This window comes from Panthera onca, chromosome F2 (assembly GCF_046562875.1).
Source record: "Panthera onca isolate mPanOnc1 chromosome F2, mPanOnc1 haplotype 2, whole genome shotgun sequence".
In the NCBI taxonomy this organism is placed as follows: domain Eukaryota; kingdom Metazoa; phylum Chordata; class Mammalia; order Carnivora; family Felidae; genus Panthera; species Panthera onca.
Window position 1 is genome coordinate 56,001,085 of NC_138356.1, and position 23,209 is coordinate 56,024,293.

The 23,209-nt window shown below is 33.3% G+C and overlaps 1 protein-coding gene across 2 annotated transcripts in view; it reads right to left on the bottom strand.

Moving 5' to 3' along the window:
* Positions 1 to 23,209, bottom strand: part of LOC144615073 (uncharacterized) — a 430,524-nt gene that overhangs the window by 389,336 nt on the left and 17,979 nt on the right. The window contains exon 3 of one of the 2 annotated variants that reach the window (XR_013553458.2): positions 18,717 to 19,722. The exons of the other annotated variant lie outside the window; for it this stretch is intronic. The gene's annotated coding sequence lies outside the window, so the exon portion shown is untranslated. Of the gene's footprint in view, positions 1 to 18,716; positions 19,723 to 23,209 lie in introns of those variants that run through there. 2 annotated transcript variants of the gene reach the window in all.

The window sequence follows — 23,209 nt, forward strand, 5'->3', positions numbered from 1 at the left end:
CAGAAAAGATCTGTCCGTAGAAATGGACTCACAGTGAGTTAAGGAAATGGATTAAGCAGATGATGACTTTAAAGCAGCTAAATTTACATAGTAAATGAAAATATTTTCAAAGACTTAAGGGATAATACACTATCAGTGAAAGAAAAAGTAGATACCTAACAGAAATTTAAAAACTACCTTTTAAAAGTAAATCCTAGAGCTGAAACATTTACTGAAATAAAAATGCTGTTGAATTTTCAGCAGCAGATTAGAAATAGGAAAATAATAATCAGTGAACTCGAAGATATATCATTAGAAATTACAAAATCTGAAGATTAGAAAGGAAAAGGGTAATAGTACATATGATAAATTGGGTAATGTTTCTTTCCCTTCTATTTTCTAGAAAGTTTGGGTAGAATTTGTATAACTTCTGTTCTAAGTGTTTGGGAGATTTCATCAGTGAAGGCATCTGGGTCTAACAGTTTGCGTGTATGCACGTTTGTGGCTGGGCATCTATGTGCACATGTATGTACGTGAAGACTTCAATTAAATTTTTTAATATATTAATATGTATAAAGTTGTTCAGTTACTTAATTTTTTCTCAAGTAACCTTCAGTAGTTTGTGTCTTTCAAGGAATTTATTTATTTCATTTAAGATAGCAAATTTATTGGCATGAAGTCATAGAATATTCTTTTACATTCCTCTTGATATCTACAGAATCCATATTTATATTCTGTCTTTCATTCCTAATAATGGTAATTTCTCCTTCTGTCTTCTCTCACCATTGCGGCTAAAAAATTTATCAATTTTTCTATATCTTATAAGTGTAGCTAAAGTTTTATCAATTTTATTCTTATGATCAAAGCACTAATATTTGGGTTAATTGGTCTTCATTATTTTGTTTTGAATTTCATTGATTGTTATTCTTTATTATTTTCTTCTTCTGGTTGCTCTGGGTTTAATTTGCTTTTTGTTTTTTTGTATGAGGGATATTACAGTTTTGATTTGAGACCATTCTTCTTTTCTGTTATAAGTATTTAAAGCTAAAAAATATCTATCTAAACAGATTTAGCCAATTCCACAAATTTTGATATCTTTTGTGTTTATTTTTATTCAGTTGAAGTATTTAAAACCAAATTCAATATTTCAATATATAATACATTTAAAGGTATCACAGGTAACTCTCTAGGATAAAGTATTTTATATTTTGTTTAGGTTACAGTGTCACATCTCATTGAACAATATATATTAAATCTATGCATTTTATTGTACATAAATGTTATGTTGATTATAAAAATACAAATATATGGAATTGGTAGGGAAAGCTCAAGGAAATGAATTTCGTCCTGCAGGATAGAGTGAAGAAAAGTAGTGTTTGTGCCAGAACCCTAAGAAAGACCAACATTTAAGTGATGTAAAAGGCAGTAACAGCCAATAAATGAGACATTATAGAATTATTATGCACAAAGGTATAAGAACCAGGGATACGTGATGAAATTCAGAGAGTGGAGGTGCAGGAATAAGGTGTGTCACATTTTTCAATTTGGTGGTGATGCACAGTAAGAAAAGCTGATACTTGCTGATTACAAATAGCTATGTGGAAGTCGCAGCAGCTATTAATGGGAATTACTCCAGAGAAAGACCAGAGATGAATACAAGAATTGGAAATGAGCCAGTGGAGAGTGCAATACACAAAACAATCTTTAGAAACAAGGCTAGAAGCAGGAGATAAAAGACTTGACAGTTGAAAGGTGATGGAGGATTAAGGAAAGTTCACAGGGGGTAGTTGAGAATGATGATACTTAAATATGTGCATGGGTGAAAGATAGAAGGGGAATGAGCAAAACAGTATAAGAACATAGAAAATAGACAAGACAAATGACTGAGGAGCACAGACCAGGAAATAGTTTGTGGAAATGTCATTCAGGTTGTAGGTGACCTTTTCAACAATAAGATATCCCATTCCCTAAAACTGAACAAAATTTAGATAAAGAGAGACTAGTATTCTTTTTTTTTTTTTTTTAAGTTTATTCCTTTATTTTGGGAAAGCAAGAGAGAGCAAGAGAGAGAGCACAAGTGGGGTAGGGACAGAAAGAGGAGGAGACACAGAATCCTAAGCAAGCTCCAGGCTCTGAGCCGTCAGCAGAGTCCAATGTGGGGCTTGAACCCATGAACTGTGAGATCATGACCTGAACCAAAATTAAGAGTCAGACACTTAACCAACTGAGCCACCCAGGAGCCCTGAGACTGGTATTCTCAATGAAGCAGGAAGAAGGATTAGAAAAGTGGTAAGGGCTTAATTAGCAGTATAGAGATTAACAGAAGAAAGAACTATCTGTGGCAAAAAATATGACTTATGTGTAGTTCTGAGCACCAGAAATGAAGTATCTTTCCATGATACAATGGTAGGTATCCTTCCCAAGATGTAATCTTGTTTTCTCAAAGAAGATGCTAATTAAATTAATAGTAATCACTTATAACCTGCCTACTGTTTGCCATATGCTGTTTGAAGCTCATATGGACTAGGAAAGTGAACTCTCACAAAAATCCCGTAAGGTAGGTACTACTATTTCTACTAATGCTATACATGAGAAAACTAAACTGTGGCACAAAAAAGCAAAGTTATTTGCGTCAAGTCTCATTTCTGGTAAGTGACAAGGTTGGGCTTTGAACCCAGGCATTTTGACCAGAGTCCCTACACAACCAAAACAAATTCTTTCCTTAAACAATTTGTTTATTAAACTGAAATGTGGTATACTTTTAAAGATTCAACACAAGATATTGAAGTTCAGACTGTTTATAATATATGATGAAAACTTTTATTGGTTATTTGACTTCATATCTATTCTGTTATATATGCATTCATATATTCCATTTATCCATAAAGTTGATTCGTTCAATAATGCCTATGAGGAAATTGAGGTTTATTTAGAATTCTTTTTTAAAAGGAGTGCGGTTTAGGAATGACCTTAGTATACTAACATTGTATTCTCCTATGGACTTGGTATGATGATTCTTATTAAAAATAACTTAAAGAAATACAAATACTTTTGAAAGAAATACTGCCATTTAATTGTTTAATGGAGAGATGTTATCTAAAATGCAAAAACATTATATGCCTTTTAAATATTAATTTTGATCAAGGTAAGTCTAAATTTTGGTAATTAATGGGTGAGTTTTCTTTGGGGCTGACCTCTATTTTTATAAATATATAAAATCAAGACATATATTGTTTTTTTCATGTGTATGTTTTATATCTATTTCTTACTTTTATTTAAAGATTTTCTTTGTTTCCTATCACCAAAAATAACAACCCTGGAGGGAAGGAATTTGTGAAACTCTGCAGGACCTGTTGAACAAATCTGCCTTATAATAGATTGCTTCCCACAGAGATTGAACTTGAGAAACACAAAATGATAAAAATGTATTTTAAAGTTGTCACAAAAGTGAACATCTCAATAAGAAAAGCTCGTCTCTATCCATCAAGCCAATTCTCTTACAAAAAATAAAGTACTTTAACAGATAGTATAATACATTGCCAAAGTAACAACTTGCTATTTTAGTTAAAGAACAGTAACAGACCACCAGAGTCAGCTTCCTTGCTCAACATGAAAGAGGTGCAGAGGATGTGTTGGTTGTAACTATTTTTACCTTCTCCGTGTCCAAATGTGCATCACTGTATCTTGTACTGCATAATGTACTGATCATCACAACCAAGTCTGCTACCTACCACTTCACTGTAGCCCTCCCTTTCATAATTAAACCTCTTGAGCAGTCAGTCTCTACCTTTTTTTCATTCTGGTGTGTATTTTCTACTCCCCCTCCCCAAATGGAGATATGAGTTGATAGAACATGCACAATCTCAGAATCACTTTCTTCCTCTGTATATCTTGGAGGGTAGGGATTCCAAGTTATCCAGAAGAAATAGAACTAAGAAAGCTGCCAGCACTTACTGATACACATCCAACCTCAGCAAGATCTGCCTTTGCCGTGAAGCAGAGTGAATCCTTTTCAGCTCCATTTTGTCTTTAAGGGAGCCCACATAGAGGGGTAGAAGAAAATATTTGGTTCTCACTCTAAGCAAATGAGTGAAGGGTTCTCAAAAGATTTACTTAAACTGCCTGTTCTGAACCTCATGAGTGTGAGTGTCACAGGAATTGGAACAGATGTTTTGGTTACTTTCCAAAACTAATCTAGAAATAAGATGGCTTTAGCTGGTGGGAAAGCAAACAAACTGATAGGAGCTGCACTTATAACTATGGTAGGCAGGCTTAAAAGTTTCCAGAGAACCATATACAGGCCCTGCTGAATAGAGCTAGCCTGGAATTCTGTTAAAAAAGTCTCTCCTCAAGTGAGTTATTAAGAGGTAGATATGGAATCCAACAGATGAAAAAGTAGAAGACCAGAGCTAAGTGGAAGTGAAATCAAGCAGTTTGAGACGGCATCAGCTGTTGTAGGAAAATACAGATGTAGGAGTCAGGTATGAAATTTTTAAATGACATACAAAATTACCCCATAAAGAGAAAAAGCAAGAACTGAATATCCTCCATATCAAAGGTAATCAAGTTCAGATTTTAATTGAGTTAAACTAAATAAGATCTTTCTTATCTTTTATCCTTCCTCCATTTTCCTTGGGTCTGGTAAAACTCAAAATGATATATGAAAAAAAAAAGGACTATACAGTACAGAATAGAAAATAAGATAAGCAGGTTCCCCTTAACTCCTCTGTTACTGAAGATTTTCAAACATGAAGTTCCCCTTAACTACTAGAATGGAGAATCTTTAATGGAAAACACTGAGATTTTTCTATTGATACTTTATTGGGATAAAATTATTTTTCTATTACCTGAAAAGCAGTAAGAGTACCTACTCAAGATTTCATACAAGAAGCAGGAAAGAATTCATTAACAGAACAAATCTAAGGGAGAAGTGAAAGAATACTGGTTTTCTGCTTACACACCTTACATCAAAACCAGCTGGTTACAATTACATTAAAAATAATCAGAGTTAGATAATTTCAAATGTCCAATTAAAAACAAAAAAATCATGCTTGCTCCATACTTTGGTTTATAAGATAATTCACTCTTGGTCTATTTTCCTGGGCATGACCTGGTCACAGATTCTATTCTTCATGAAGTGACTTTTATTCCTTTTAATCTCTGAGGTTATGGGTAGTACTACTGTCCAAGTATAGCTTTTACTTATTACTTTGGCATGTATTTTGTATAATATTCTGATGAGTGGGTCCCCTTCAATTCTAGTAAACATTATTACAAAGTAGCAAGCTTGCAAAGCCTGCCATATCATAAAACACAATATAAAGCAGAAAATGTCTTCCTTTTATTCCTTTCTCTTGTTTAAATTTATAAAATTGATCTCTAAGGAATAAACCAACTTTAGTCTTATGGTGTCCTTCTTTCTCCGGCAAATTTTCCTGGCCTCCTTTTTTAAGATAAAGATTGTATAATAGTACAGAGGCACATTAGATCTCAGAGAAGCTAAATATATTTAGGATGTCTCAATGAAAACAGAATAAAGAACAATTTTTAATTCCATCTTCTCAGCCTAAAGTGAATGGATAAAAATCATTGTATAGATATGATTCAGAAAGGAAAGGAGACCTTAGTGTTATAGAACATAATAAGTTATTGTAAATATCAAATATAGGAAATTCCCAATACGTTTGTGAAATATGTATGATTTCTCAAGACTTTACCCTTCTAAAATTATGAATTAAGTCATAATATCAGTAATACTAGATCACTGAAATTGTTTGCCTGCTGTCTAAAGCTTTTTATTCGAAGTATGGTCTGTAACATGATGAGTAATTCATAGAACTGGTGAATCACTGTATTGTACAACAGAAACTAATATAACATTGTATGTTAACTATACTGGAATTAATTTTTTAAAAAAGTGTGGTCTGTAATCCAGCATCATTATCTGTGTCACCTGGGAACTTCTTAGAAATGCAAAATCTCGGGCCCTATCCAGACTTATAATTTAACCAAACTTTGGTTAGTTTGTATGCAGTTGTATTTAAGAAGCCCTAGCCTAATGTGTTTCTAGTATCTTTGGATAATATCTGTTATGCGCTGATGAATGAGTCTGTTCTGTTGGCACCACAGTTGTTTGCTAAGTAGTCATATCACCAAGTAAATAACTGCTTTTTTGTGGAATGAGTATAAAGAAATGAACAATCTAGTTGGAAACTAACACCTATAATCACAGTAAACTTGCTCTGTCTCCAAACCCAATGAACTCATAACCCCAAGATCAAGAGCCATAGTCTCTACAGACTGAGCCAGCCAGGCATTCCACACACACACTGCACCTTTTATGAGTTGTCAAACTAGTGCTGAGTAGTGGCAAGAGTGAGAATGCAGCATGCACTTCTGAAACCAGTAATAAGACTAATAAATACAACTTCAACTTTTTACTCAAATCTGCTTGTTCTCAGAATGTGCCTTGCCACCACGTTTTTATAGATAACATTCTTGCGTGGCACCATGACAACAAACTGCTGATTTTGTTGTTTTACACATGCTCAAGGCTTTACCAAGAAGCTGGCCAGAACCTGTCAGGACGACTGACCTTCTCTTTGAGCACAACATAATGACTTCAACCCTCCCCTACTTACTAACTTCTTTTATCTGATTTTGAGTGACAGTAGCTTGTCTCCTCTTTACCCAGACCCTTTGTAGTTTACCTTTAAATAGCCCTGACTCTCACCCTTTGGGGAGGAGGATTTGAGGCTTGTCCTCCCATCTCTTTGTCTGGCTTCCTCTCAGATAAACCCTTTCCTTGCTGCATACTAAATGTGTCAGTGACTGGCTTTACTTTACTGCAAGTCCAGCAAACAAACTTGGATTCAGTCAGACTCCAGAATAAGGTGCTTATTCCTTATTGTATTGTATCTAAGCCTCGTTTTCTGCTTCCCAGAAATTTCGCCCACTAATACTCCTTGGTAAATTTCTCTTTCAATTATCTCCTTACATCTTCTTATGCTACTGTTTGTTCTCCAAGCAACTCTGCATTTATACTATCTACTTACAACTAGCAAAAATGAGCTGTAAGAAAAAAATAAGCCTTGTTTTGGTTATCATGTGTGACTTAGTCTCAAGGTAATGGAATGCAGCTAATATTAAAGGACATGACTTTGGAAGATGATGACAGGCATTATTAAGACCATCAGTTCTGTGGATCAACTGTATATCAGGGCCTGTATCTGCATGATTCTCTTTTCCTTTTCTCAGTTTTATTATTTGTGACCTTAACATGGATTCTATATCTCTACTACAATATCTGAATTCCAACAGGAAGAAAGGAGAAGAGAAAAGGATATGGCTATATCAGGAAAATTAAAATACATCCCAGAAAATGTATAACAGGATTCCTATCAGCCCAAATCCGGTCACTCTCTTGCTGGAAGGCAGAAAAAAAAAAAAAAAAAAAGAGCAAACAGTGGTGTTGGATATATTCTCTTTCTACAAATTTCATCTTCTAGACATTAGTTTTTAGCTAGCTGAACAACAAAGCACAGATTCATGCAAGACTCATTCTGATATATCATATAGTTTTATATCCATTGATCTCCATCAGCTTGGTCCTCGTTAGTAACATGTTTTTCTGCAGTCAAATTTTAGAATAGATTTTAATAGCTTTCTGTCCTCTATGCAAATATCTTTACTATGCAACTATTATAAAGACATAATGTGTCCTAAAGTCCAGCATTCTAGTATTTGTTAATAATAAAATCTTTATTCTGTCAGTTATCGCTCATTTTCACATTACTCACATACATGTACGTTCAATGTGAATGATATTACATATAGAAGAATTTTCATATGAAATGTAAGTGGCACTTTTTCTTTTTAAATTATCTTACTAAGTCACGAGTATCTACACTTAAATGAAATACTTTGTGTAGACTGAAATATGTAAAAACCTCAGCTAACAGAGGTTGCTGTTTACCTTCTGCCTTCTAAAATGCAGCAGCATCCACTGCACAGAAGTCAGATTTTTCCCCTGTTGTAATTCACTGTCAAACAGAAATGAACAATTGATGAACTATAGTATTCCTTTATTTTTTTTCCAGGTCAAACCGCAGTGATTTACTATTCATAACCCTGATGTCTCCCTCTTTCAAAGATTATTTGTTTAATTTTGTTTTTACTATACCAGCAATATATTTTCTGAAAATAAATTGACTTTCATATTTAGAATGTATTTCCTGTTACTGGTGGTTGAAAGAAAGCATCTGTCATATTATGTCAGCTTTTCCTCTCTGATCCCCTAGGGGGATGTTCTGAATCATTAGTTTATAATCAGTTTTTGTTTTTAATTAAATATCAGCCATATGACTGAGTCAAAGAAAAATAGGATTTTGCTCTTGGTCTCCCAGATAAATAGATTTATGGAAATAATGTTAAGCAGAAAATATGATAGGCTAATGGAACAAATTTTATAAGAAAAGCATCATTTGGAGATTTTCATACATAAATTACTTTAGGAAATCAGAAAAAAAGTTTGAATCGTGCAATATCAAAACCAAAATATTATTGATCAAGTGAGTGCTATATATTCAGACATAAGTAAATATAATACATAAATTGTAGTTCCTAATCACCAAATATTTTATTATTTTATTCAATCAATTATTCAGTAATTCCATTAACATATCTGCAAGCCTGTGAGAATATGCTAGGGTGTGAGTGTGTCTGTGTGTGGCGGGGTACATGGGGGTGTGTGGGTGTGCTCATGAGTAGTAACTATAAGACATTTTTATACACTGGAAAACTTCAAAGGGCATCGAAACTAGTATAAATTGCACTGCACAAGAGAAGGCAGTACCATCTACCACTAACGCCGCCCCCCCAAGATAAACTTTTATATGGATCAATTTAAAAATGAACACAAAACCTAACGACTTTTGTGCTTAATGAAAAGTAAAACAAAAACTTCTGGGAAATATTTATTTCCAAGTAACCAAAAGCATGTTTAAAGGCATTTATTTTAACAAATACCTTTCAATGAAGCTTCCAACATACTGACTGATCTTGCATGGAATAATATTATTGAGATATATATATATATATATGAAAACTATTAGGTAAGTATGAAATTATAAAACTCAATTATTCAGATTCAATAACTAAAATTACATTAAGCATATATATGAATGTATTAAGCATAGTGTATATATGTATTAAGAATCTATATATATGAATTACATTAAACTTTATTTATATAAAGAGAAAGAGAAATAAAACTAAGAGAAATTGATCTTCAAGTGAAGACAGCAAGAAAACCCATAAAACAAATTTAAACTATCTGAAGAAAAAATAAAAATCATAATAAAAATATCTAAATTAGAAAACAATGGAATTTTTCAAACATCTTATTCTTTATAAAGATCGAATAGAAAAACATCTGATTTGTTTTTAAAGCTAAATAGAAAATACAAGTATTCAAGTATACACTGTTAGGAATGAAATATGTTCTATAATTCCCAATATAGTTGAAATGGAGTATTTTCTCAAATCTATGATAATTATATTCAAAAACTCAAAGGACTCTATTTTTTTCAGAAAAGAAAATAAAGACAGTCAACTCAGTATGAAGCATAAAATGAAAAGACCAAGACCCTTCAATCTTTTTACGGACTTTGGACATTTATGTTTATGTTAAAATGCTTCCAAAACATGTTTGCTTACAAAGTATAGTTTAATATAATGAGACCAAGGTTATTCTACACAATATGGCAGCATGAGTGCTGAAACTTCTTCTTCTCTATTTCTCTTTAACATAAGAAAATGTTACATAAAGTATTTACATTTTTACACTTTAAGTAAACCTTTCCCAAATCTTTATATATTTGTGCTATATTTTGGGAGGACTCCTATGCTCCACCTTCAGGTTCAATAGCTAACTTTTCATTTGTATCCATTATCTAGGATCTATCATAATAAGTGTCGTTTCCATTTCTGTATCAGCTAAGATGCTTTCAGCTTAGACAAATAGAAATTGGCTCAATTATGCCTCCAAGTTCCCATTTCTTTGTCACATCGTTTTGCTTTTTTGTCTTTTTGTTTGTTTGACTCTTCTCTTTGGTGTCTGTATTATTTTAAGCCGCTTTTCCTAATAGTTTTAAAATGGCATCCAATTGAGTTCAAGTTCAGAAGAATGAGAGGGGCAAAGCAAAAAATGTTGCCCAAATAATGCTGGAGCATGAACTATAAAGCCCCCCACTAAATCAGACTGCAAAGAATGAAGTCACCTTGATAAAGCAGCAAATGAAATAAGCGTAGAAGAACAAAATGCTCATCTTAGAAAAAAGAATGGGGTCGTCTTCCCTGGAGTCACATGGAGGAATAGCTGACCAAATATGTTTCTCTGTAAGCAGATAAAACAGCAAGAATGGGTGAGGATTAGGCAACCAACACTCAAATTCCTAGTCAGCTCTTTTTTAAAAAAATGATTCATTTCTAGAATAAGATATATCATTATTCCTCTGCTTTTATTAATTATACGCATTTTATTATCTTAGCATCCTATTTATTGAGATTTGTCTTATTATCATTCATGCTGCTTTTTTGTTCCTTATTTTTGTTTTTTTCTTGGAAGTCTATTGATTTGCTTCATATTGACCTCTGATTGTATAATCAACTGGCAACTACCCACTGCTGTGTTTTTAAGAGAGAAAAGCCAAAGACCTATGCACAAAGGGTTGTCAGATTGCAGAAATTCTATGTAACATCAGAACAGCAAAGAATTTATGAAATTGCTTTTACAATAGTTCCTCTCAAGAACCACGAATTCTACTTCTCAGAGCAAAAGTAACAACAAAAATATTTGTAACTAAAGAAGAGATATGGCTAAATATGAGGTGACACTGATTCAAAGGAATAGTAATAGAAAGCGTAATTTAAAAAGAAAAGAAAGAAGGAGGTAGAATAGTAGGGATAGAGCCAAAACAGTTTACAATTATGGGAGGAAGAAAGAGATTTCAAAGTAGAAGGAAGAATCAATACTGCCAAACGTTGTGCAGACTGACTCTGGAAATCACAGTGTTCATTTAAAGCAATATTTCATTCAATGATGGCTACAGATTTTGTTTGCAAAGTTAAAAGACAAAGTAATTACAAAGAAGTAAGAAGTAGTGCTTACTATCTACATATATGAAAAATCTGGCAATAAAACAAGGAAAGTCTGGATGGTAGCCTGATGGGGGTAAAAAAAAAAAAATCCTAGATTTAGAACAAAACAGAAAGACTACTGAAATGTGGTAGTCAAGGACAGAATGGAGGAGACACATGTCTAAAATACATGGGTTAAAATAGAGTAGGGTTGAGTATTTAAAGCTTCAGGAAAGGCTCTGGACAGACATTCCCCATAAAGCATGTATGTAATACATAAAAATCACTATAGTGTTTATTATATAACCAGGAGACTTTTCAGAGTGAAAATGGGGCTTTTTATTATTACAATATGACAGACATGGCTCCAGATTATCCAGCCAACCCAGGCCATACTGTCCTCTATTAACACATTGCAGTAGTTTCCAGCACAGCTCAGATTCAGTCTATCAGTGACAGCTAATTTGTTACCAAACTTTTCTATTTTTCCTTAGTACTACTTTTTCAGGTGTACTTTGGAATTCTCTTGGCTTCAGGTCTAGCAATAATGTACTAAGAGAAGAAATGATATGACCACTTCCAGAATTGACCCATAAAAATCTCCCACATGCTATCCTCCATGTTCTTTCTCATTTGGTGGCTTGAGTTTCTTTGAAAGTCTACTGTAAATATGGTGGATCCATTGGAATTAATTAGAATGGATTATGAATAAATGATAACAGGTAAAACTGTTTAGAGTTGTAGGTTAATTAGAAAGAATCTTCTACTTCTTTTAGAGACATTATTATATTTTATTATATTTGGAAGTTTGTTAAGCAGCTACTGTTATCATGCCAAAACAGAGTTCCTCTCAATACTTCAGGCAGTTACTACTAGTGTATTGAAGCACATATACAGCAAAATATAACTATTTAGGTGATAGTGAATGACATGGAAAATGTCATTCGAGATTAATCTCGAAAAAGGAAATGAATACCTTGCTTCGAATATAGGAGAAGCGAAGGGCAAAAGGGTAGAGAGAAGAGTAGGGAATATAATTTAAACCATATGATTTTAATTTATTCATCCTGCTGAAGTAGATCGAGGTTAAAGTTATTACTCAAATAGTCACAATTTTAAAAAAATTATTCTACAGGGATAAATAGGTATTTTTATTTGTTTGCATCTTAAGGGTTTCTGAAATTACTAACACCTGAAAACTCACGGAATGAACAACACTAAGAGTGAACTATAATACAAACTATGGACTTTGTGTGATAATGATGTGTCCATAAAGGTTCATCACTTGTAGCAAATGTATCTCTCTGGTGGGGGTTGGTTGTAGATAGTGGAAAAAAAAGCTCTGGGAGACAAGTGCAGGGGATACATGGGGATTAGGAACTTTCTGCTCAATATTGTTGTGAACCTAAAATTCCTCTAAAAATACTCTATTAAAAATATTTTTTAAATGCATAGCAAATGAAAACATGAAGCATTTCAAAAAGTTGCCAACTAGACAGAATTTTAATAGCTGCTTAAAATATTCAATAGTTTACAAAACCAGTAGGTGTCTCTCATGCTCTATATATTTTTAAAATATATAATATTCTCAAAAACAAATGCATATGTAAAGGGGAAAACAGTATAATAATCAGCAAAATAAAAATAATATTTTTCTTCAGTTTATTTTTGGTTAAGAGGGAATATTTGCTTTTTATATTTTAACATGCACAAACAACATACTATATTTTCAATAGAGTGGCAGCTTAGACAATCCTTGACTTGTGTTAACATATTTGGAGATCTCCCATTTCACATTTGTAACCACATCACTTCTGTTAAAATTAATGGAGCTCCATACAAATTTGCAGCAGTTTAGAAAACATTAGACATGACCTATGATCCATGCAAATATTCCTTAAGATGCCTGTCACATTTAATCAAGGTCATCATATTTCACTGATGCATGACATTGTTAATTTCTTTTTTTCTACATGTCTCATTTGAATAAAGCATCTGTCAAACTAAACAGACACAACTATATCCATAAAATTCACAAGCATTCATTAGGCTATGAAAAAGGGTCTGTTTTCAAGTAAAGAGGCACTTTTGCTTACCTAGTAGGTACCTAAATGCATGGACTTAATTCAAAATTCTATCATCAGCACTAATGACCACATGTACTTGGAAATGCAATGCAAAGAGGTCATAACAGATGCCAAATATTTGGACAAAAAGTAAAAAGGAATTAATTAAACATGTCATTAATGAAGTAAACAGTAAAACATAAGTGTAATTTACAAGTTAAGGACATGAAATTAGAAAGTAAATCATTCTTTTTCCTTACCAGAGCAACATTCTTCCAACTTTTATAGGTGCCAATAAGAGTGAATAAAGTTAAATAAGAATGTTAAATAAGAATGATTTTTTATATTGTAGTTACTGCTCAAAGAATAAAAAGATCTTACTAAACCTTGGTTATGAGTGTATCTCTGAAGAATGACAGAAAGCTTCTTAGTTAATAGGACTTGGCCTTGTCCCCCAAAACCAAAACTTAAAAACTACTATTTATTAGAACATGAAGATAATTACAAATTGTGGGCTCAAATTCCATCTGGGTCAATTAAATTTGTTATTATCACATGGGTAAAGAATAAACTATTAACATTGATATTTCATTTTAGAGCTTCATATAAAGTAGGCAAAAAAATAAATGTTTCTGCCCAACTTAACATCACAAGAGACTCCACAGAAAACAGGGAGAAACCTCGTGTTTCATTAAGTCTTGGACATTTTGTAGCTGTGTGGTGCTGGTAAAGTATACTGGTTGTCCATAAGCTTACTTTCCTTACCAATAAAATGTAAATGGCTTTGACATCAGCAAGATGGCAGAGTAAGAAGCCCCGAATCTTCTTCCCCTCATGGACACACCCATTCATAAATACATGGACCAATTCCATTTGTGAGAAATCCAGAAATTAATAGGTTCCTGCATCCTGGGTGAGAGCAAAACCAGCCATACAGAATCCAAAAGGAAAATTTTGATACAAATTTTGATCCAAATCCCAAAGTATTACTAGTCCTAAAGTAACTACAAAATGAAAATAAAGTAAGCACAAAATTAACAGAATGAAGAAAAGATAAAGATTACTGTAAAGACAAAGGAAATAAAAAATTTAAAAAATAGAAAAAAATCAACAAAACTACAATATGTTTTTATAAGATTAATAAATTAGCTAGACTAGGGGGGAAAAGACAATGCAAATAAAATCAGAAATGAAGAGGAGACAGTAAAACTGATACCTCATAAAAAGGATCATACATGAATGCTATGAACAATTATATGCCAACAGATTGGGTAACCTCAAGAAATGGATACATTTTCAGAAACACACAACCTACCAATACTGACTCGTGAAAAAAAAAAATGTAACATATCTGTAACTGGTAAGGACATCCTTATTTGAAAGCTACAATAAAGTATAAAATGGACACTTCCTTATAATTGTGGAAGGTCAACTCCCTTCCAAGTTGTGCCCTGTTCAATATGAAGCATTTTGCATTTATATGTATTTCCATTTGTTCATCTACCTTAGGATAAGCATCTTTCCTTCTGACACTGATACCACCTAATTTACTTCCTAACATGATTGGGACAATCATAATTTATTTTTCTGCCATTTCTCTATCAAAAGTGTAGGAGTGATGACAATACAGACTCTCTTTGGCTCTCCATCTTGTTTGTGCCTGCACACTGACCTCTCTCATGACCTGTATTCCAGACCCTGTGGAAGTTAATGTATGCCCTGACCGGGATGCAGAAATGCTCGTTCTGATCCTCCCTAAAGTGCCACACAGAAGGCGTCAGTTTAGGTAACTTCTCTCTGACCTTATCAAAATGATCCCCTTGTTCTAAAAACGCTGTGGGTTCTGGTCTAGACTGGGCAGAGAATAGTTGTGTACCACGTGAATAGTCCATTCACCAGATCTCCTTGTCAGTAAACCACTCTGAATTAAACTCTGTGTAAATGGTGTGGGGTGGTTTATTCAGTTTTTGGTCTCAAAGTGCCTTTTCAGACTGGAGGATACTATACTGTCCTCCTCCACCTTCTAACAGGAAGTATCACAAATAAAAATGTTTATTAAGGTGTCTCTTGTTATCAAATAATTTATATGAGCTGTGGGTCATTTTATGTAATCTTAATTATCTCTCACATAATTACTTCAGTACTATAATGCAATACATATTACTGTTCATTGTTAACCTTCACATGTCATTTGAAGCTATAAGTATGATGTTTTAGGAAAATTATACTAAGAGTACATTTCCATTATTAATGATATCAGTGTGTTTGAAAAGATAAGAATACAGCAGTCTTATTCTAGAAACAGCATTTCAGAATGTATTAAGCATGGGTTTCTTTCTTAGGAGTTGGCATGAGTAGCCTCAATTTTAAATATTTAAGGTTAGATGATAGTGGCAGCTCTATTTCTTTTCTAGAGTCCAAAAATAGAGGTATTCTCTTGAAAACTTCCTTTTAGATTAAATTATTTGTGGTTATAAAGTAAGATAATTGCAGAATGTATAAATATATATTGCTTTTAATTTTAAAGGATTATTTATCCTTTTACCACCACTATTTTATGGATTCCAACTATATATTACTTTCAGTTTTATGTATAAAAAATAAATATATCCAAGTTGCCATTTTTCAAATTCATTTAGACACTTCTACTCATTTCAATGTTCCAACTTAAATATTTTCTATTACATTATTTTCCAAATATATCATTTCAAACAGCTATATCTAGGTGAAATTACACACTAAAGTTGTAATGTTATGATAATAATTTTGGATTTGACTGCTTATTTTTGACATCATAATTCAGTGCCTTCAATCAAATTTCTATCATTATTTCTTTGTAAGTAAAATTAATTTTATATTTTTTCTCGATAGTAATTTGAAATTCAAATATTATAACACAAGAGTTTAAATTATAAAATGCATATCAGAAATTCTATGTAGCATAAATCTTTTAATCATTGCAATAACTTACTTTAAATTATATGTATGTATAAAACTATGTATCCTTAATGCACTGTGAATCAGATATTTCTGTAATACATCATAATAATTATGGAAGTGATAATGGTGTTGGAGATACGTCTATTATTATTCTACACTATTTCTGTGATTCACGGTGTTAATCATGTTTCAGTATCTGCATAATACTTATAGTAACTGAGTCAAATGACACATTTTGTAGTAAACAACAATAACAACAAACATGAGCTCAACCCTTTTAACAAATTTTTGTATTGTTAAATATAACCACAATGTGGTAGAGTGGATCTCTAGAACTTCTTTATCTTACATAACTGAATTTTATACCCATTGAACAGCAACTCCCCATTTTCCTCCCCTGCAGACCCTGGCAACACCACTCTACCTTCTGCTTTTATGACATTGACTACTTGAGGTACCTCGTATGAGTGGAATCATGCAGTTTGTCCTTCTATGACTGGCTTATTTCATGTAGCATAATGACCTTCAGTTTCACCCATGTTGTTGCAAATGAGAGGACCTCCTTCTTTTTTCAAAACTGAATAATATCCCATTGTAAGTATATAACATGCTATCTTTATCCATTCAGTGCTTAGTGAACATTAGGTTGGCTCCACAAGCTGGCTATTGTGAATAATGCTGCAAGGAACATGGGAGAGCAAATATCTCTTCAAGATCCTGATTTCAGTTCTTCTAGATAAATATCCATAAGTGGGAATGCTGGGTCACATGGCAGTTCTGTTTTTAATTTTTTGAGGAATTTCTATACTTAACAGGCTGTACCATTTTATAATCCCACCAACAATATACAAGAGTTCCAATTTCAATTTCTCCATATCCTTGGCAAGATTTTGTTTTGCCTTTTTTTTTCTTTTTTTGCTATCGAGCTGTAGGAGTACCTTATGTATTTTGGAAATCACACTTTATCAGACATGTGGTTTGCAATTATTTTGTCTCAGTCTTTCGGTGCCCTTTTACTTTGGAAAATAATTAAAGGTTTTTTTTTTTTTTTTTTTTTTAATATTAACCTTGAAAGCAGAAAAGGAGAAAATATAATTAAAACAACAAACCATAGAAGCACCTGGGTGGCTCAGTCAGGTAAGCATCCAACTTTGGCTCAGGTCATGATCCTCTGGTCTGTGAGTTTGAGCCTCGCATGGGGCTCTGTTTTGACACTCATAGCCTGGAGCCTGTTTCAGATTCTGTGTCTCCCTCTCTCTGCCCCTCCCCTGCTCATGCTCTGTCTCTCTCTTTCTCAAAAAGAAACATTAAATTTTTTTTATATGATAAAAAATAAAATTTAAATTATTTTAATTTTTTTTTCAAAATTGTGGTAGGCTGAATAACTGGCCTCCCAAAAATATCCATGCTCTAAACCCTAGAACCTGTGAATATCTTACCTTCATGGCAAAAGGAAGTTTGGAGACGTGATTAAGTTAAGTAACTTGAGATGGGGCTATTATCTTGAATTATCTAGGTAGACTCACATAATTAAAAGGGTCCTTATAAGAGATAGTCAAGAAGGTCACAGATAGAGAAGGCAATTGATAACAAAAGCAGAGGGGAAGAGGACATGATGATGTGAACAGAGGTCAATGTGAGCCTAGAAATGTTGACAGCTTGTAAAAGCTGGAAAAGGCAAGGGAACAGATTGGATTCTCCCTTAAAGCCTCCAGAAGAAAGGCTGCTGCTGATTCACTTTAGACTTATGACTTCTAGAACTATAAAATAAATTTGTGTTGATTTAATCCAAAATGTGTGGTAATATGTTACAGAAGCAACATATAACTAACACAAAAACATATATGAATATTTATAAACAAAGTATAAATATGAACACACCAGAAGTAAACTGTCTGCATACATATTCACAAGTACATATGCACAAAAACAACAATTAGTTGACCTGAATAACCATACAGGTTCACTTCATTTTGTTTGAGTATGTGTATGCATATGTACTTTTTTATTTTTTTAAATTTATTTAAATTCAAGTTAGCTAACATACTGTGTATTATTGGTTTCAGGAGTAGAACACCTAGTGCTCATCCCAACAGGTGCCCTCCTTAATGTCCATCATCCATTTAGCCCATCCCCTTCACCTCCCTTCTAGCAACCCTGTTTGTTCTCTTATGGTTTGTCTCACTCTCTGTTTTATCTTATTTTTCCTTCCCTTCACCTACTTTAAAATTAAGAAGATAATCTACAACTTCAGGGTTTCCTATCTACTATACTAACATCTTATCTCCTAGTAGTATTATACCTCCAAGAAAGAAGAGGAAGGGAAAGAGGAGGAGGGGGGAAGTAGGAGTGTGAGGAGGAGGGGGAAGAAGAGGAGGAGGAGGAGGAGGAGGAGGAGGAGGAGGAGGTGGAGGAGGAGAAGGAGAAGGAGGAGGAGGAGGAGGAGAAATAATAAGCAAAGCAAAAGCCTTTAATCTATTATTTAACATTTAAAGACCTGTTTAATTGAAGATGTTTAAATAAGTGTATAACAGTCATAATCTACAAATAACTACTTATCAGTGTCTTCCCCAATTTCATGGATAAGTATAAAATGAGGAAAGCAAAGGATACTCTATTTGAAATTGAAGTTAGCAATCTCATAGCAGGAAAGAAAGAGGAGATTGTACATGGACAATAAACTTGATAGACTTCATAAATTTCCCTTGGGTTGGCTATGTTTGTTTCAATTGGCCCATAACAAATAGATGCTCCTGATTAAAATATTTTTTCATGCAGCTGCAAAGCAGTCTGCTTCATCAGAATTATAAAGATTTTTTAATTCAGCTGACTTACATTGAAAGGACATTTTCTACAGAGAACACACTAATTGAAGCATCGCTACATAGTTCCTATTTAAAACCTTTTAATGTCTCACAATATTGGATACGTCCATATATATTTGGCAGTTTCTCAATAAGTCTCTTTTAATTTTTAAGTAAAAGACCAACCATATAACATTTAAATGTTTGAGGAGTTCACTCTTCTTATTTTCCCTTAACTTGTGTATTTGTTATATTCACTACTATTCTCAATAGCTCATCAAAAGATAATATTTGTTTCCCGTGACTTTAACTGAAACACTTCATAAGAACACTAATATGAGTGTTTTTGAATTAGGAAATAAATAATCATGAAGTCTAGTTTATAAAGAAAGAGTTAAGTCCATCCAATATCTGCCAGATCAAGGGAGACTTATGGGATTTCAATAATTTACACAAGCTTGGGCAAATTTAGAGGAACAAACAGGATACTTAAGAAACTTGAAACTAAATCATACATGGGTAATTAGAAGTTCCAGTCACATTTGCAATGTACAAGAGAAAATTCTGAAATAAGAGACAGAATAAACAAAAATATATTTGATAATGGAAGAAAATTAAGTCTCTATAGTTACAATTAATAGAAAATATGAATCAGCTGGAGGTAGAGTTTCAAACTTGGGGATCATGACTTGCAGAGATGTAGTATATTTCAATCATATATGGATGTCCCTTCCCAAAAATGTCATGGAAAGATGGGATTAGAAAGTTTCCTGTGACGTTGTGCCAACTGTTAACTGTAAGAATAAACAAAAATTAAAAGTAAGAAGCTTAATTATCTTCTGAAAATACGACCCCATTCCCCTTCCTCTCCTTTTTCTGAGAGTATTTACATAAGAAAACTTAAAATTCTAAATAATTTCTCCTCTCTGTGAAACGCATACAAATTATTTGAAAATAAAATGGGATTTTTGTGGGCTTTCTGAACCATGGATGTCCTTCTTAAAAACCCAGGAGCCATCACTTTGAAATGTAAACACCAAGGGAAGATAGCACTCCTGTTTCTCAGTTTGGGAGTCAGTTAGGAGCCTAATTTCAATAGGCACCTTGCTCCAGGTTGCGAAACTCATATAAAGACATGAGAAGTTTGTTTTGTCCTCTGGATAGACTCAATAAGCTAACACAGATGGTCCCCCTAATTACCACGTGAAGTTTGTGTAAACTGTGTGTGATAGTGAGTGCTATCAGGTCTTCTTACCTACGAAGTAGCTATTCTTTAATCATGAAAAACATGCATGTAATGGGTTGTATATGTTTACCTACATAAGGCAGTGAGATTCCTGTCTTTGCAATCTCTTTGTGGATTGCCTGTGATGTGCATCACATTCTGATTTAATGCTTATTCAATACTAAAAGTATTTTCTTTCTCTACTAACTTTATGGAAAGGATTTCTGGGTTGGGAGAAGATTTTCTTTTACTTATAATTCTCCCAAAACCAAATCAAAGCTTTAAACCTCATGCTTTATTTGCCCACCTTCTTCACAGCTGAAGGTCAGCATCTCAAAGAAACCATGAATTTAGGTCAGGATTACTAATTTATTTGAGCAACAGAATGGGGCAGAAGTGACATTCTGGGACGTAAGTGGCAAAACCATGAATCAACAAATAGCTAGAATATTGACAAAATTACAATATATAACATTTCACCGAACATCTAAGGAACACATTATGCCAACTCTTTTCAAATTTTTCTGGAAGACAAAAGCAGGGGAAATACTTCCTAACTTGTTCTATGGGGTCAGGACTGTTCTAATACAAAACCAGACAGGGGCGCCTGGGTGGCTCAGTCGGTTAAGCATCCGACTTCGGCTCAGGTCATGATCTCATGGTATGTGAGTTCGAGTCCCTCATCGGGCTCTGTGCTGACTGCTCAGAGCCTGGAGCCCATTTCAGATTCTGTGTCTCCCTCTCTCTCTGACCCTCCCCCGTTCATGCTCTGTCTCTCTCTGTCTCAAAAATAAATAAATGTTAAAAAAAAAAAATTAAAAAAAAAATACAAAACCAGACAAAGACACTACAATAAAATAAAACTACAGACCAATCTCTCTGATAAACACAGATGCAAAACAAAACCAAAAGCCCAATCCATGGAAGAAATAATTGATAAGCTAGACCTCATTAAACTTAAAAATTTCCTCTATGTGAAAGACACTATCAAGATAATGAGAAGATAAACCATAGGCTGAGACAAACTGTTTACAAAAGATGTATCTGGTAAGGGAATGTTATCTAGAATACAGAAAGAGCACTTAAAACTCAACAATAAGAAAACTAATAAATGAGCCAAAGACACTGACCCCTCACCAAAGAAGATATACATATGACAAGCATATGAAAAGATTTTGAATTTGTCATCAAGGAAATGCAAATTAAAACAACAAGGAGATACCATGACACCTATTAGAAGGTCTAACATCTGAAACACTGACAACACCAAATGCTCGCAAGGATGTGGAATAATAGGAACTCCTATTCATTGCTGGTGGGAATGCAAAATGATATAGCCACTTTGGAAGAAAGTTTCACAGTTACTTAGAAAATGAAATATGCTTTTACTAACATATGATCCAGCAATTACTTTCACTAGTATTTACCCAAAGGAGCTGAAAACCTTGGTCCACACAAAAATATACAGACTGATGTTTATAGCAGCTTTATTCAGCATTAGAAAGAAATGAGCTATCAAGCATGAAAAAACATGGAGAAAGCTTAAATGCATATTGCTAAGTGAAAGAAGCCTATCTGAAAAAAAAAAAACAAAAACTACATATTGTATGATTCTAACTGTATGACATTCTGGAAAAGGCAAGACTATGGAGACAATAAAAGATCTATGATTTCCAGGGGTTGGGAGAAGGATAAATGCACACAGAGCATTTTAGAATAGTAAATATACACCGTATACTATAATAGTAGGTACATGTCATTGCACCTTTGTCAAAACCCAAAGAATGTACAACAGCAAGAGTGGACTGTAATGCAAACTATGGAATTTTGTTGATTATGATGTTTCAAGATAACAAGGTTCCTCAGTTATAACAAGTGTATCACTCTGACAGGAGTGTTTATTAATGAGGGAGGAGGGTATATGAGATATCTCTGAACCTTCCTCTCTATTTTGCTGTGCCAAGAAACTGAAACTGCTTTAAGAAAAAAAGAAAAAAAAATATATATATATAGCATAACCATAAAAATCAGGAAATAATATCGATAATTATATTACCACCTAATCTATAAACTCTATTCAAACTTTACCTCATAGCCAATAAAGAATTTTATAGCAAAAGGATCCATCCAGGATCTCACCTAGTATTTAATTGTCATGTGTCCTTAGTCACCTTCAATGTGGAACAACTCCTTAGTCTTTTCATAATCTTAATATTTCGAAGACTGTAAGGTTGCCACTTTGTTGAGTATGTCAGTTTAGGTTTTTCTGATGTCTCTCCTTACCCTCCCTCTCTTAGATTGTAGTTATGAATTTTTGACAGGAATATCACAGAACTATGTTCTTTTCATTATATCTTATCAGAACTGTATTTTTCATTTATATTTTATTAGGTGATACATGATTTTGATTTCTTCCACTACTGGTGATGTTCATTTTGGTAACATGGTTAAGGTGGCATCTGCCAGGTTTCTCCAGAAAGTTACTAATTATATGTCTGTAATTAATGAGTGTGTGGTGAGGAGATGCTCCGAAACTAGACAAAGTCCTATGTCTCATTTTAGCAACATTTTTAGCAACCATTGATGATTTTTCCCTGGTAAACTGTAACTATTTTGGTTGCCACTTGGTGGTTCTCTAATTCTACTAGTTTTTATACATTTTACTAGCTGGTATTCTAAAATAAAAGAGAACTTTTTCTTTTCCCTTGTTGATTCATTCATTAATTATATGAGTATAGACTTAATCTTACTTCATTCAGATTATAATCTGATACTATTATTACATATATTGATATTCAAAGTCTGTATTTGGTAAGTATATTCCATGCAAGCTTGCTTCCATATCGTTTTAAAATGGTTACGCCATTCCTCAAGCACTTCTTAATTTCTGGACACATATACAAACTATATATTACTGTGTATTTATACCTTAGTTGTTTACTTTCTTTAAAGGTTTTATAGCCAAAACATAAGTTCTTCCAAATAAAAGGTGCTGTCTCTTAATACTTTTTGTTTATCTCAGATAACTTCACCTAGTGGTTTGCTTGCAATAGACA